The 9,868-nt window shown below is 52.7% G+C and overlaps 1 pseudogene; it reads left to right on the top strand.

Moving 5' to 3' along the window:
- The first annotated feature begins 573 nt into the window (after positions 1–573).
- On the top strand, positions 574–4,805 carry LOC132358906 (serine/arginine-rich splicing factor 3-like; annotated as a pseudogene).
- The last annotated feature ends 5,063 nt before the right edge of the window (positions 4,806–9,868 follow it).

Genomic DNA, 9,868 nt, shown 5'->3' with positions numbered 1-9,868 from the left:
CATAACATTTGATAAATTCCATCTGTCTGTTGACAATCTACTCACTTCTCTGACTGCATACCCTCTCCTGTTAGAGAAGGATGTTTCCGATTATAAGGAGACTCCAAAATAGATGCTTAATTCATAAAGTATGCAAATGTTACTCTCATATATAAAGAACATCATGGTTAAAGTACTATGACGTCACATCATTATTGCCATGGAAGACATTTCATTTTCTCACACTGACTTCAGAGCTTAATCCAGAGTCTGAATATTGATCTTTTTGAATTCGTGTGAGAATTGGTGTCTTTGAAACATGGTTTTGGTCAAAACAAAATTTTGCAACTTTTACTCTTTGAAAAACAGCTTTATCGAGGCATGATATTACATGTTATAAAATTCACTCACTATGAGTGTAAATTTGATGAGTTTTAGTAAACTCTGAGTTGTGCAGCCAGCACCACAGTCTAATTTTAAAACATTTCCATGTGTCAAAGAGACCCCCTGTGCCCACTTGTAGCACTTTGGTGCTGTCCTAACATGTGGTCTTTATGAACACAGGTCCTGTTGGAACCAGAAACGGCGTGAACCATGATGAGCTCTAAGGCCAAGGGCAGGAAGAAATGTGACCAGGCTCTCCAGGAGCCACCCAGGGGCCTCCCTGGGCTCAACAATACAAACTTGGCTGCCGTGCAGACAGCAGCTCATCCCCACGGCGCCCAAACACCCAGCTCCTGGACGGCGAGAGACCTGTTGCTGCAGGTGGCCCGTGGTTGGCTGGTGAGGCCTGGCCCCAGGCGTACGCCACCTTCTCTGGGGCCACCTCTCTGGGTCTGCGGTGGGGTTCTCCTGGGAGCCCCCAGTCACCACAGGACCAATGTGGCCTGTCTGCAGCCCAAGAAGGTGGGGACACAGGTCTGTCCCCCGTGGACATCACCCGCGAGGCCGAGCAAGCACCAGTGGTGTCTGCGGGGAAGATGAAGGGCTCATGCACAGCCCCCATCTACTGAAGATGCTAAACGGGAGAAGCACAGACTGCAGCCACATGCGGTATGGACCAAACGCAAGTGTCCTTGCAGGAACCGATGTCTGAATGTCGAGGCTGTTCCCGGGCCACAGTGAGAAGGCCCAGGCCCCACGCAAGGCACAGAGAGGGGATGGGGGGAACATCTGCGAATCTGAGCTCATCGGGCATCACCCCAGAAGGAGAGGGAGAGAGCCAGAAGGAGATACGGAGGGAGAGGGAGAGAGAGGGAGGTACAGACATCTCTCCCTTCCCTGGGGGTTCTCTAGTGCAGCCAAGCCTGAAAACCACTGCATTTTGGGAGATGGGTCCTCGTGGAAAAGTTAAATAGTAGCTCATGGCATTATCGACACATATTAAAATGGCCCCAAATCTTGGGGAGTCAGGGAGGGGAGCTGGCGGCTGCCTCATAAACGAGGAGAGATTGGGCGTCAGAGGAGGTGCCTGCCTCCACCACCTCCGCCGCCGCCGCCGCCCCCCTCCAGGGCCCCACAGACTTCATCTCCCAGCTGTGGTCCTGGGCTGGAAGGCAGCGGGGAGGTCAGGCCGTCCCAAGCATCAACGTTGACTTCAGGGCTGATCTAAAAGGCGCCTGGTCTTTGTTGAAGCAGAAAAAAGAGAAAGCAGTGGGCAGAGGATGGGAGGGGGAGGGAGCCCCCATCAGCCCTTCTCCCTGTCTCCCTCTCTGTCTCCCTCTCTGTCTCCCTCCCTGTCTCCCTCCCTCTACCTCCCTGCCTCTCACTCTCCCTCCATCTCTCCCTCTGCCTCTCTCCCTCCCTCTCTCCCTCCCTCTCTCCCTGTACCTCTTGCCCTATCCTGTCCCTCTCTCCCTCCCTCCATCCCTGTCTCTCTTTCCCTGTCCCTCTCTCCCTCTCCCTCTATCCGTCCCCCCTCCCTTTCCCCGTTTCCGTCTCCCTCTCTGCCTCCCTCTTTCCCTGTCCCTGTTTCCCTGCTCTGCTCTCCCTCTCCCTCTCCCTCTTTCCCTCTCCCTGTTTCCCTGCTCTGCTCTCCCTCTCCCTCTTTCCCTCTCCCTCTCTCCCTGTCCCCCTTTCCCTGTCCCTGTTTCCCTGTTCCGCTCTTCCTATACCTCTTTCCCTCTCCCTCTCTCCCTCTCCTGCTCCCTCTCCCTCTCCCTCCACCTCCTTCCCTCTCTGGAGAGGGAAGGAGGTGGAGGGAGAGGGACAGGGAGCAGGAGAGGGAGGGGGGAGAGGGAGAGAGGGATAGAGGGAGGGAGAGGGACAGGGAGCAGGAGAGGGAGGGGGGAGAGGGAGAGAGGGATAGAGGGAGGGAGGGAAAGACAAAGACATCTCTCCCTCCCTCCCTCTCTCCCTCCCTCTCTCCCTCTCCCTCTTCCTCGCTCCCTCTCCTCCCTCTCCCTCCGTCTCTCCATCTCCCTCACTCCCTCCCAGAGACAGAGAGACGAAGAGGCAGAGACAAGGGAGAGGGAGAGAGGGGGAGAGACGAGAGACGGAGAGAGGGAGAGAGAGAGAGGTCTCTTCCTCCCTTTCCCTCTCTCCTCCTTCTCTCCCTCTCTCCCACTCTCCCTCTTTCCTCTCCCTCTCTCCCCCCTCCCTCTCTCCCTCTCCCCCTCTCCCTCCATCTCTCCCTCTCTGGGAGGGAGTTAGGGAGAGGGAGAGACAGAGGGAGGGAGAGGGTGAGACAGAGGGAGGGAGAGGGAGAGAGGAAGGGAAAGGGCGAGGGAGGGAGAGGGAAGGAGGGCGAGACGTCTCTCCCTCTCTGTCTCCCTCCCCCTCCCTCTCTCCCTCTCCCTCCCTTCCTCTCCCTCTCCCTCTCCTAGAGGGAGGGAGGGAGAGGGCGAGACAGAGGGAGAGGAGAGGGGGAGTCGGAGAAGGAGGTAGGGAGAGGGAGAAGGTGAGAGGGTGCCTGCTTCCCTCTCTGTCTCCCTCCCTCCCTCCCTCCCTCTCCGTGTCCCTGTCTCCCCCCTCTCCCTCTCCCTCTGTCTCTCCCTCTCTGGGAGGGAGAGAGGGAGAGGGAGAAGGTGGGAACGTGATGGAGGGAGGGAGAGGGAGAGAGGGTGAGGGAGAGAGGGAGAGAAGGAGGAGAGAGGGAGAGGGAGGGAGGAAGAGAGCTCTCCCTCTCTCCCCCCTCTCTCTCCCCCCTCTCTCTCCCCCTCCCTCTCTCCCTCTCCCCCTCTCCCTTGTCTTTGCCTCTCCCTCCGTCTCTCCCTCTCTGAGAGGGAGTGAGGGAGACGGAGAGACGGAGGGAGAGGGAAAGGGAGGAGAGGGAGGGAGGCAGAGGGAGGGAGGGAGGGAGAGACGTCTCCTCCCTCCCTCTCCTCCCTCTTCTCCCTCTCCCTCTCCCTCTCCCTCCAACTCTCCCGCTCCCTCCATCTCTCCATCTCCCTCACTCCCTCCCAGAGGGAGAGACGGAGGGAGAGGCAGAGACAGGGGAGAGGGAAAGAGGAAGAGGGAGAGAGAGGGGGGAGAGAGGGGGAGGGAGAGAAGGAGAGGGAAAGAGGAGAGGGAAGAGGGAGAGGAAAGAGGCAGAGGAAAGAGGCAGAGGGAAGAGGAAGAGGGAAGAGGGAGAGAGGAGAGAGGGAGATAGGGAGAGGAAAGAGAGAGGGAGAGGGAGGGAGAGGGAGAGAGGGAGGGAGAGAGGAAGAGACAGAGGGAGAGAGAGAGAGGGAGTGGGAAAGAGGTAGAGGGAGAGCGGAACAGGGAAAGAGGTACAGGGAGAGAGGGAGGCAGAGAGGGAGGAGAGGAAGCAGGGAGAAAAGAGAGAAAGAACACACCGTCTACATTTCTGTCAAATGACACCGGGGATCCTTACACAACCAGGAGAAAGTAACACAGGGAGGCTCTTTCTCAGCTGGAACTGGAACTGCAGACGGGGCCAAACACCACCAGGCTGGCCACACGTGTCCAGCCGCCGCTCCAGCCCCGTCAGCCGTGAGTCCGGTCACCAGGGCTCTGAGTGTCTGCTCCAGGGAGCTGGGGTTCACCCTCTCACCCGGGAGGCCGGGCCAAGAGAGCAGGGCCCCGGGCTGGACACATAGGGGAAAACGCATCCCCACAGGACAGCTTGTGCGAGCAGATTCAGCTACCAGATTCTAGAGGCCCGGGACCACCCTGTGGCCCGTGAAACCCAGGAGCCACGAGGGTCTTGCAACGTGATTCCTGTCCGTTGGACTGTAAAGTTTATGTAGGGAATCTTGGAAACAGTGGTAACAAGGCTGAATTGGAACGAGCTTTAGGCTACTATGGACCACTCTGAAGTGTGTGGGGTGCTAAAAACCCTCCCGGCTTCGCTCTCGTTGAATGTGAAGATCCCCGAGATGCAGCCGATGCTGTCCGAGAACTAGATGGGAGAACACTATGTGGCTGCCGAGTAAGAGTGGACCTGTCGAATGGGGAAAAGAGAAGTCGAAATCGTGACCGCCTCCTTCTTGGGGTCGTCGCCCTCGAGATGATTATGGGAGGAGGAGTCCTCCACCTCCCACACATCTCCAAGATGGAGAGCCTTCTCCGTCAGCCAGAGCAGGTCCCTTTCTAGATATAGGAGAAGAGAGAGATCCCTGTCCCAAGAGAGAAATCACAAGCCGTCCCGATCTTTCTCTAGGTCTCCTAGCCGATCTAGGTCAGATGAAAGGAAATAGAAGACCACTTTGCAAGAGGAGTGGTGTACAGGCAATAACTTCATTTGGCAGGAGTATGTACAGAAAATTCAAGTTTTGTTTGAGACTTCCGAAGCTTGGTGCACTTTTTAAATGTTTTAGTTGTTCACATTTGTTTGTCTCTTGGGACAGTGACACATAAAGGTGTCATTCTCTATGGTTTGAAATGGGTCCTGGGAGGCATGTAATATGAAGAATTGTTACCTTACAATGTTCCCTTAAGCAAAATTGAACTTGCTTTGAATTTTTGGTCTTGCCTAGACTGATAATAAAACTCTAACTCCTGCCCACCTAAAGTGTGATGTTTACTATTATGGAAACAACACTGGCAAACATTGAAAAGACTTTCTGTAGCTGGGATATGGTATGCAGCTGTAGTTAAGCAAGCAGTCTTTAAAAGGTGCTGTGAACCCAAGCCAGCAGGTAAAAATGAAAGCCGCACCCTTACCCTAGATTAGAGGTTTAAAAATTCCACTAGTCTTCACACCGGACAAGAGATTGTCCAGGGAGTTTAAAATCTAAGAAGTTTCAAGGAAGTTAGTTTACCTTTGAGTTAGGTCATACGTCCCCTCTGTGATTGCTGTACATGAATACATAGCTCTTTGTAATATTTTTTGGAAATTTGAGATTATCAAGATACCAATGTCCTGCCAGATTAAGAGTATATTGTAGAGCTGAACTTTGAGTTACTGTGCAATTTTTTTTTTCATGCTGTCATTTGTAATATGTTTTGTGAGAATCCTTGGGATTAACGTTTTGGTTGCAAAAGAAAAAAAGAAAAGAAAAGAATCCGCCTGCCAATGCAGGGGACACAGGTTCAAGCCCTGGTCCGGGAAGATCCCAGGTGCCGCAGATCAACTAAGCCCGTGGGCCACAACTACTGAGCCTGCACTCTAGATCCTGGGAGCCAGAACTACTGAGCCCCCGTGCCACAACTACAGAAGCCCACACGCAACGAAGACCCAATGCAGCAAGAAAAAAAAGACGATACTGGCCAGGTGATCAAGGGTAAAATCGTTTGTCATAAGTCCCGTTGATGGTGTGTATCCTTGATGTGACCTGAGGAGAATGGCATTTTTATCTCTGTCTGGGTCTTCCGCCCCAAACCCCATAACTCCAGACCAACCATAAGAAAACATCAGAAAACAAACAGACTAACAAATTGAGGGACAAAACACCTGACCAGTCCTCCTCAAAACTTTCAAGGTATCAAAACCCAGCGACGTCTGAGAAATGTCACAGCCCAGAGGAGACTGGGACAGAAAAAGGATGTTAGGGGAACACTAGGGAAATTCTAATAAAGTGTGGACTTTAGTTAATAACAATGTATCCATCTTGGTTCCTTAGTTGGATAAACATGTCACACTAAGGTACTAATGAGTTGGAAATAGGGGTACTGGGTCAGGGTCCACGGCACTCTGTACACTCTGTACAGATCTTTGCAACTTTTTTGTAACTCTAAGCTCTTGTAAAATTAAGCGAGTACTGAACAGAGCTAAGAATGTTATTTCCCTGATTTGAACATGCCTGAGTTTCTTTTCATGGTCACATTTTTGCTATTTGGATGTGTCTTGGAATCAGTAGCAAAGGAGAGTTGCCAGCCCCTGGGAAGATGTGGGTGGTTCGCAGGTGGCTTGCTCTGGAGCTGAAGACCACGGTGGGAAGTCTGCAGCCTCGGGCTGCACTTAGAAACATGGGAGGGGATGGGCCAGCTCAGTTAGGGATGGAACCTATAAATAAAACTTTTTTCTTTTCCGTTATGGCTTATCACAGGATACTGAATATAGTTCCCTGTGCTAGACAGTAGGACGTTGTAGTTTATCCATCCTATATTTAATAGTTTGCATCTGCTAACCCCAAACTCCCAATCCAACCCTCCCTCACTGTTTCTCCCCCTTGGCAACCACAAGTCTGTTCTCTATGTCTGTGAGTCTGTTTTTGTTTTGTAGACGAGTTCATTTGTGTCGTATTTTAGATTTCACATATAAGTGAGATCATATGATATTTGTCTTTCTCTTCTGACTTACTTCACTTAGTATGATAATCTCTAGGTCCATCCACGTTGCTGCAAATAGCATTATTTCATTCTTTTTATGGCTGAATAATATTCCATTGTATATATGTACCACATCTTCTTTATCCATTCATCCATCAGTGGACATTTAGGTAGCTTCCATGTCTTGGCTACTGTAAATAGTGCTGCAATGAACGTTGGGGTGCATGTATCTTTCTTTCTTTCTTCTTTCCTTCTTCCTTTCTTTCTTTCTCTCTCTCTCTTTCTCTTTCTTTCTTTCTTTCTTTCTTTCTTTCTTTCTTTCTTTCTTTCTCTCTCTCTCTCTTTCTCTCTTTCTTTCTTTTTTCTTTCTTCTTTTATTGTCACACGGCATGTGAGATCTTAGTTCCCTGACCAGAGATGGAACCCACGCCCCCTGCACTGGAAGCATGGATTCTTAACCACTGGACCACCAGGGAAATGCCAGGGGTGTATGTATAGTTTTGAATTAGAGTTTTCTCCGGATCTATGCCCGGGAGTGGAATTGTGGAACCCTATGGCAGCTGTATCTGTTCCTGCACGCCTCACATCAACCACCTGCACTCCAATCCTTGCTCTCAACGTCATCTTCGGGGAACCCAACCTGCGACAGGGACCTTGACAAGAAGAAATGGCTCAGGGAAAAGCTACCTGCACGGGGAGGAGATAGAGACCATCGCCCCTGGGGTGCGGAGGGGAGAGTGGGTGCAGAGGTTTGTCATTTCACCCCCGATACTCATCTCAGCCCTCGTGGCTGCCCCACTCTAGGTCACCTCGGGATACAGAGGTGACCCGGTTAGAGTCCCTGCCTGTGCAGGAATCGGGGCACCAGCGGGTCTGAATAATACTAGTGCAGGGTCTCCCCCGTGGCACTGGGGTTATTCGGGGCGGGTCATCCTCTGCTGAGGGCCCCTCCTGGGCACTGTGTGGGGTTTAGCAGCATCCCTGGCCTCACCCATTTGATTCCAGGGGCCCTCCCTCCCAGTTGTGACAACCACAGATTTTCCCCACACATCACGGAAGAACTGGGTGAGGCGGGGGCAGGATGGCTCTGGGCGAGGACAGCTGTGTTGAAGCAACCAGCCTGGCCCAGGGCAAGGTCTGCCCCAATCCCGTCAGCGCCTGCATTTAGAACTGCCCCTTTCCTCTCCCACCTCCCCTGCCCTGCAGTGGTCTCCGAGACATCATCCCCATGTAATAAATCACACCTTCTCAGTTTACTGTTTGCTGCCCTCGCTAGAACGTGAGCTCTTTGAGGACAGGGATGCTGTTATGTCCCCAGCACCTAGAAGAGTGTCTGCTGTGTAGTAGATGCTTCATAAATACTTGCTGAATAAAGGAGTTGAATAAAGGGATGAGTGGATGAATGAATGAAGGTTACAATGGAAGGAGGGGGGAGATTCCCTTTCTGGCTCTCGGGGGTTGGGAGATCAAGTGAAAGATCTGTCCTAAATAGGCTGACCAGCCTTCTGGGGTTCCCCGGGACTGAGAGTTTCCCCAGAGTTCCAGCGCTCAAACCTGAGCGGTCCTGGGCAAACTGGGGGCGGGTGTTGGTCACCCTATCTAAACACAGTAACAATTCCAGCTGCAATAGCAATGGCCAATGACCTCTACGGTCTTATTGACCATGCACAGTTCTCTACCTGGCGGGGAAGGGTGGGCCGGGATTGGAATTCTGGTGATCCAGGGCGGGTGAGGGCACACCCCGGGCTTGTGGAGGGGAGTCCAGGAAGGTTCTGGAGGAAGTGACAGTGACACAGGAGGGAGGGAGGAGTCTAAGGAAGAACATCCCACATGACAACCTGTGCCAATGGCCCTGGGCCCAAGGTCACACCTGACCAGGGCTTGCTTTTTTTTTTTTCTAATTTACTTTTCCCCACATGGATATGCAATTGTCCTAATGCCATTTATTGAAAACTCCTTAATTTCCCCACTTTCTATCATATCAAGTTCTCATATATCTGTTTCTGGACCTTTTTTCTATACCATAGAGCTATACGTCCCATCCTTGCACCACTAGGGCTGTTTCATCACTATAACTTTATTTATTCATTTTGTTTTGGCCGTGCTGTGTGGCATGTGGGATCTTATGTCCCTGACCAGGGATCGAACCCGCGTCCCCTGCAGTGGAAGCTCGGAGTCTTAATCACTGGACCTCCAGGGAAGTCCCCAGGGCTTGCTTTGACATCCATGGAATGGTGGCAGGTGGGCACGGGGAGCAGCTGTCTGTGAGCCATCCTGTGTAGAAATGCAGGGTGGAGGGGAGGACAGATGGAGCTGGAGGGGAAGAAGCGGAGGAGGGAGGGAGGAAGGGAGGGAGGCCGGGCGAGAGACAGACAGTTTCCGGAGACAATAGCTCTGGCCGTGTCCTAGGGCATGAAAGCTGAAAATAGCTCCTAGTGCCGGGAGCCTTGGAGCCGGAGGCTGGGAGCCAGGGTGACTGGCTCTCCTCCCTGGTGTGTGTGTGTTGCGGGGGGGTGGGTGGCTCTGGGCTTCTCAGGCTGGGAATGGGGTGCACAGAGCAGGAACGGAGCAGGGACCCTTCTCTCTGGAACCTCGTGGGCCATCCTCAGCTCACAAAGCTGAGCCACTCCTTGCCCTACGAGTGGGGGGCTTATCCTCCCTGTCCCCTGGATCATACCCCCTCACACACAACTTCCCCGTGTGTGTTCCCAGCAACCAAGAGAATCTGTTTTTAAAAGATTTGGGGGAGGGGGGTAACCATACAAACAAGAGCAGAATGGATACTTTTTCAGGATATGAATGGCTCTGTGTAAGCCCACCCCCAGGGTAACCACAGTCCTGACCTCTAACACTCTTGACGAGTCAGCCTTGGTCTGGGCTTGCGGACCCACGGAAGCTTCCTCATTCCCTCCTTCAGGTCCCGACTCTCCCTCGGCGTCTTTGTGAGAAGCACCCGGGGAAGTGGGACTGCTAGGCTGTACTGCTGCTAGAACTCCACCTGGGCTCCACCAGGCTCCAGCCCCCCGCCCTGTCCACCTAACTGACCCTGAGGCACCTCAACTGGTAGGAGCAGCATCACCTTCCCTCCTGGGACTCGTGATACTTAAGGGAGACACCGAAAGACAAGCCTTTGGCTCCCTGGCTGGCAAAGAGCAGGTACTCAATTGTCATAAGTGTCCGTATCAGTGAGGGTTCTCCAGACAAACAGAATCCATATGGGGTGTGTGTGTAT

This window comes from Balaenoptera ricei, unplaced genomic scaffold (assembly GCF_028023285.1).
Source record: "Balaenoptera ricei isolate mBalRic1 unplaced genomic scaffold, mBalRic1.hap2 scaffold_561, whole genome shotgun sequence".
NCBI classification, from domain to species: Eukaryota; Metazoa; Chordata; class Mammalia; order Artiodactyla; family Balaenopteridae; genus Balaenoptera; species Balaenoptera ricei.
Note: the sequence above shows the minus strand (reverse complement) of the source record. Positions and strands in the feature narration are given on the sequence as shown.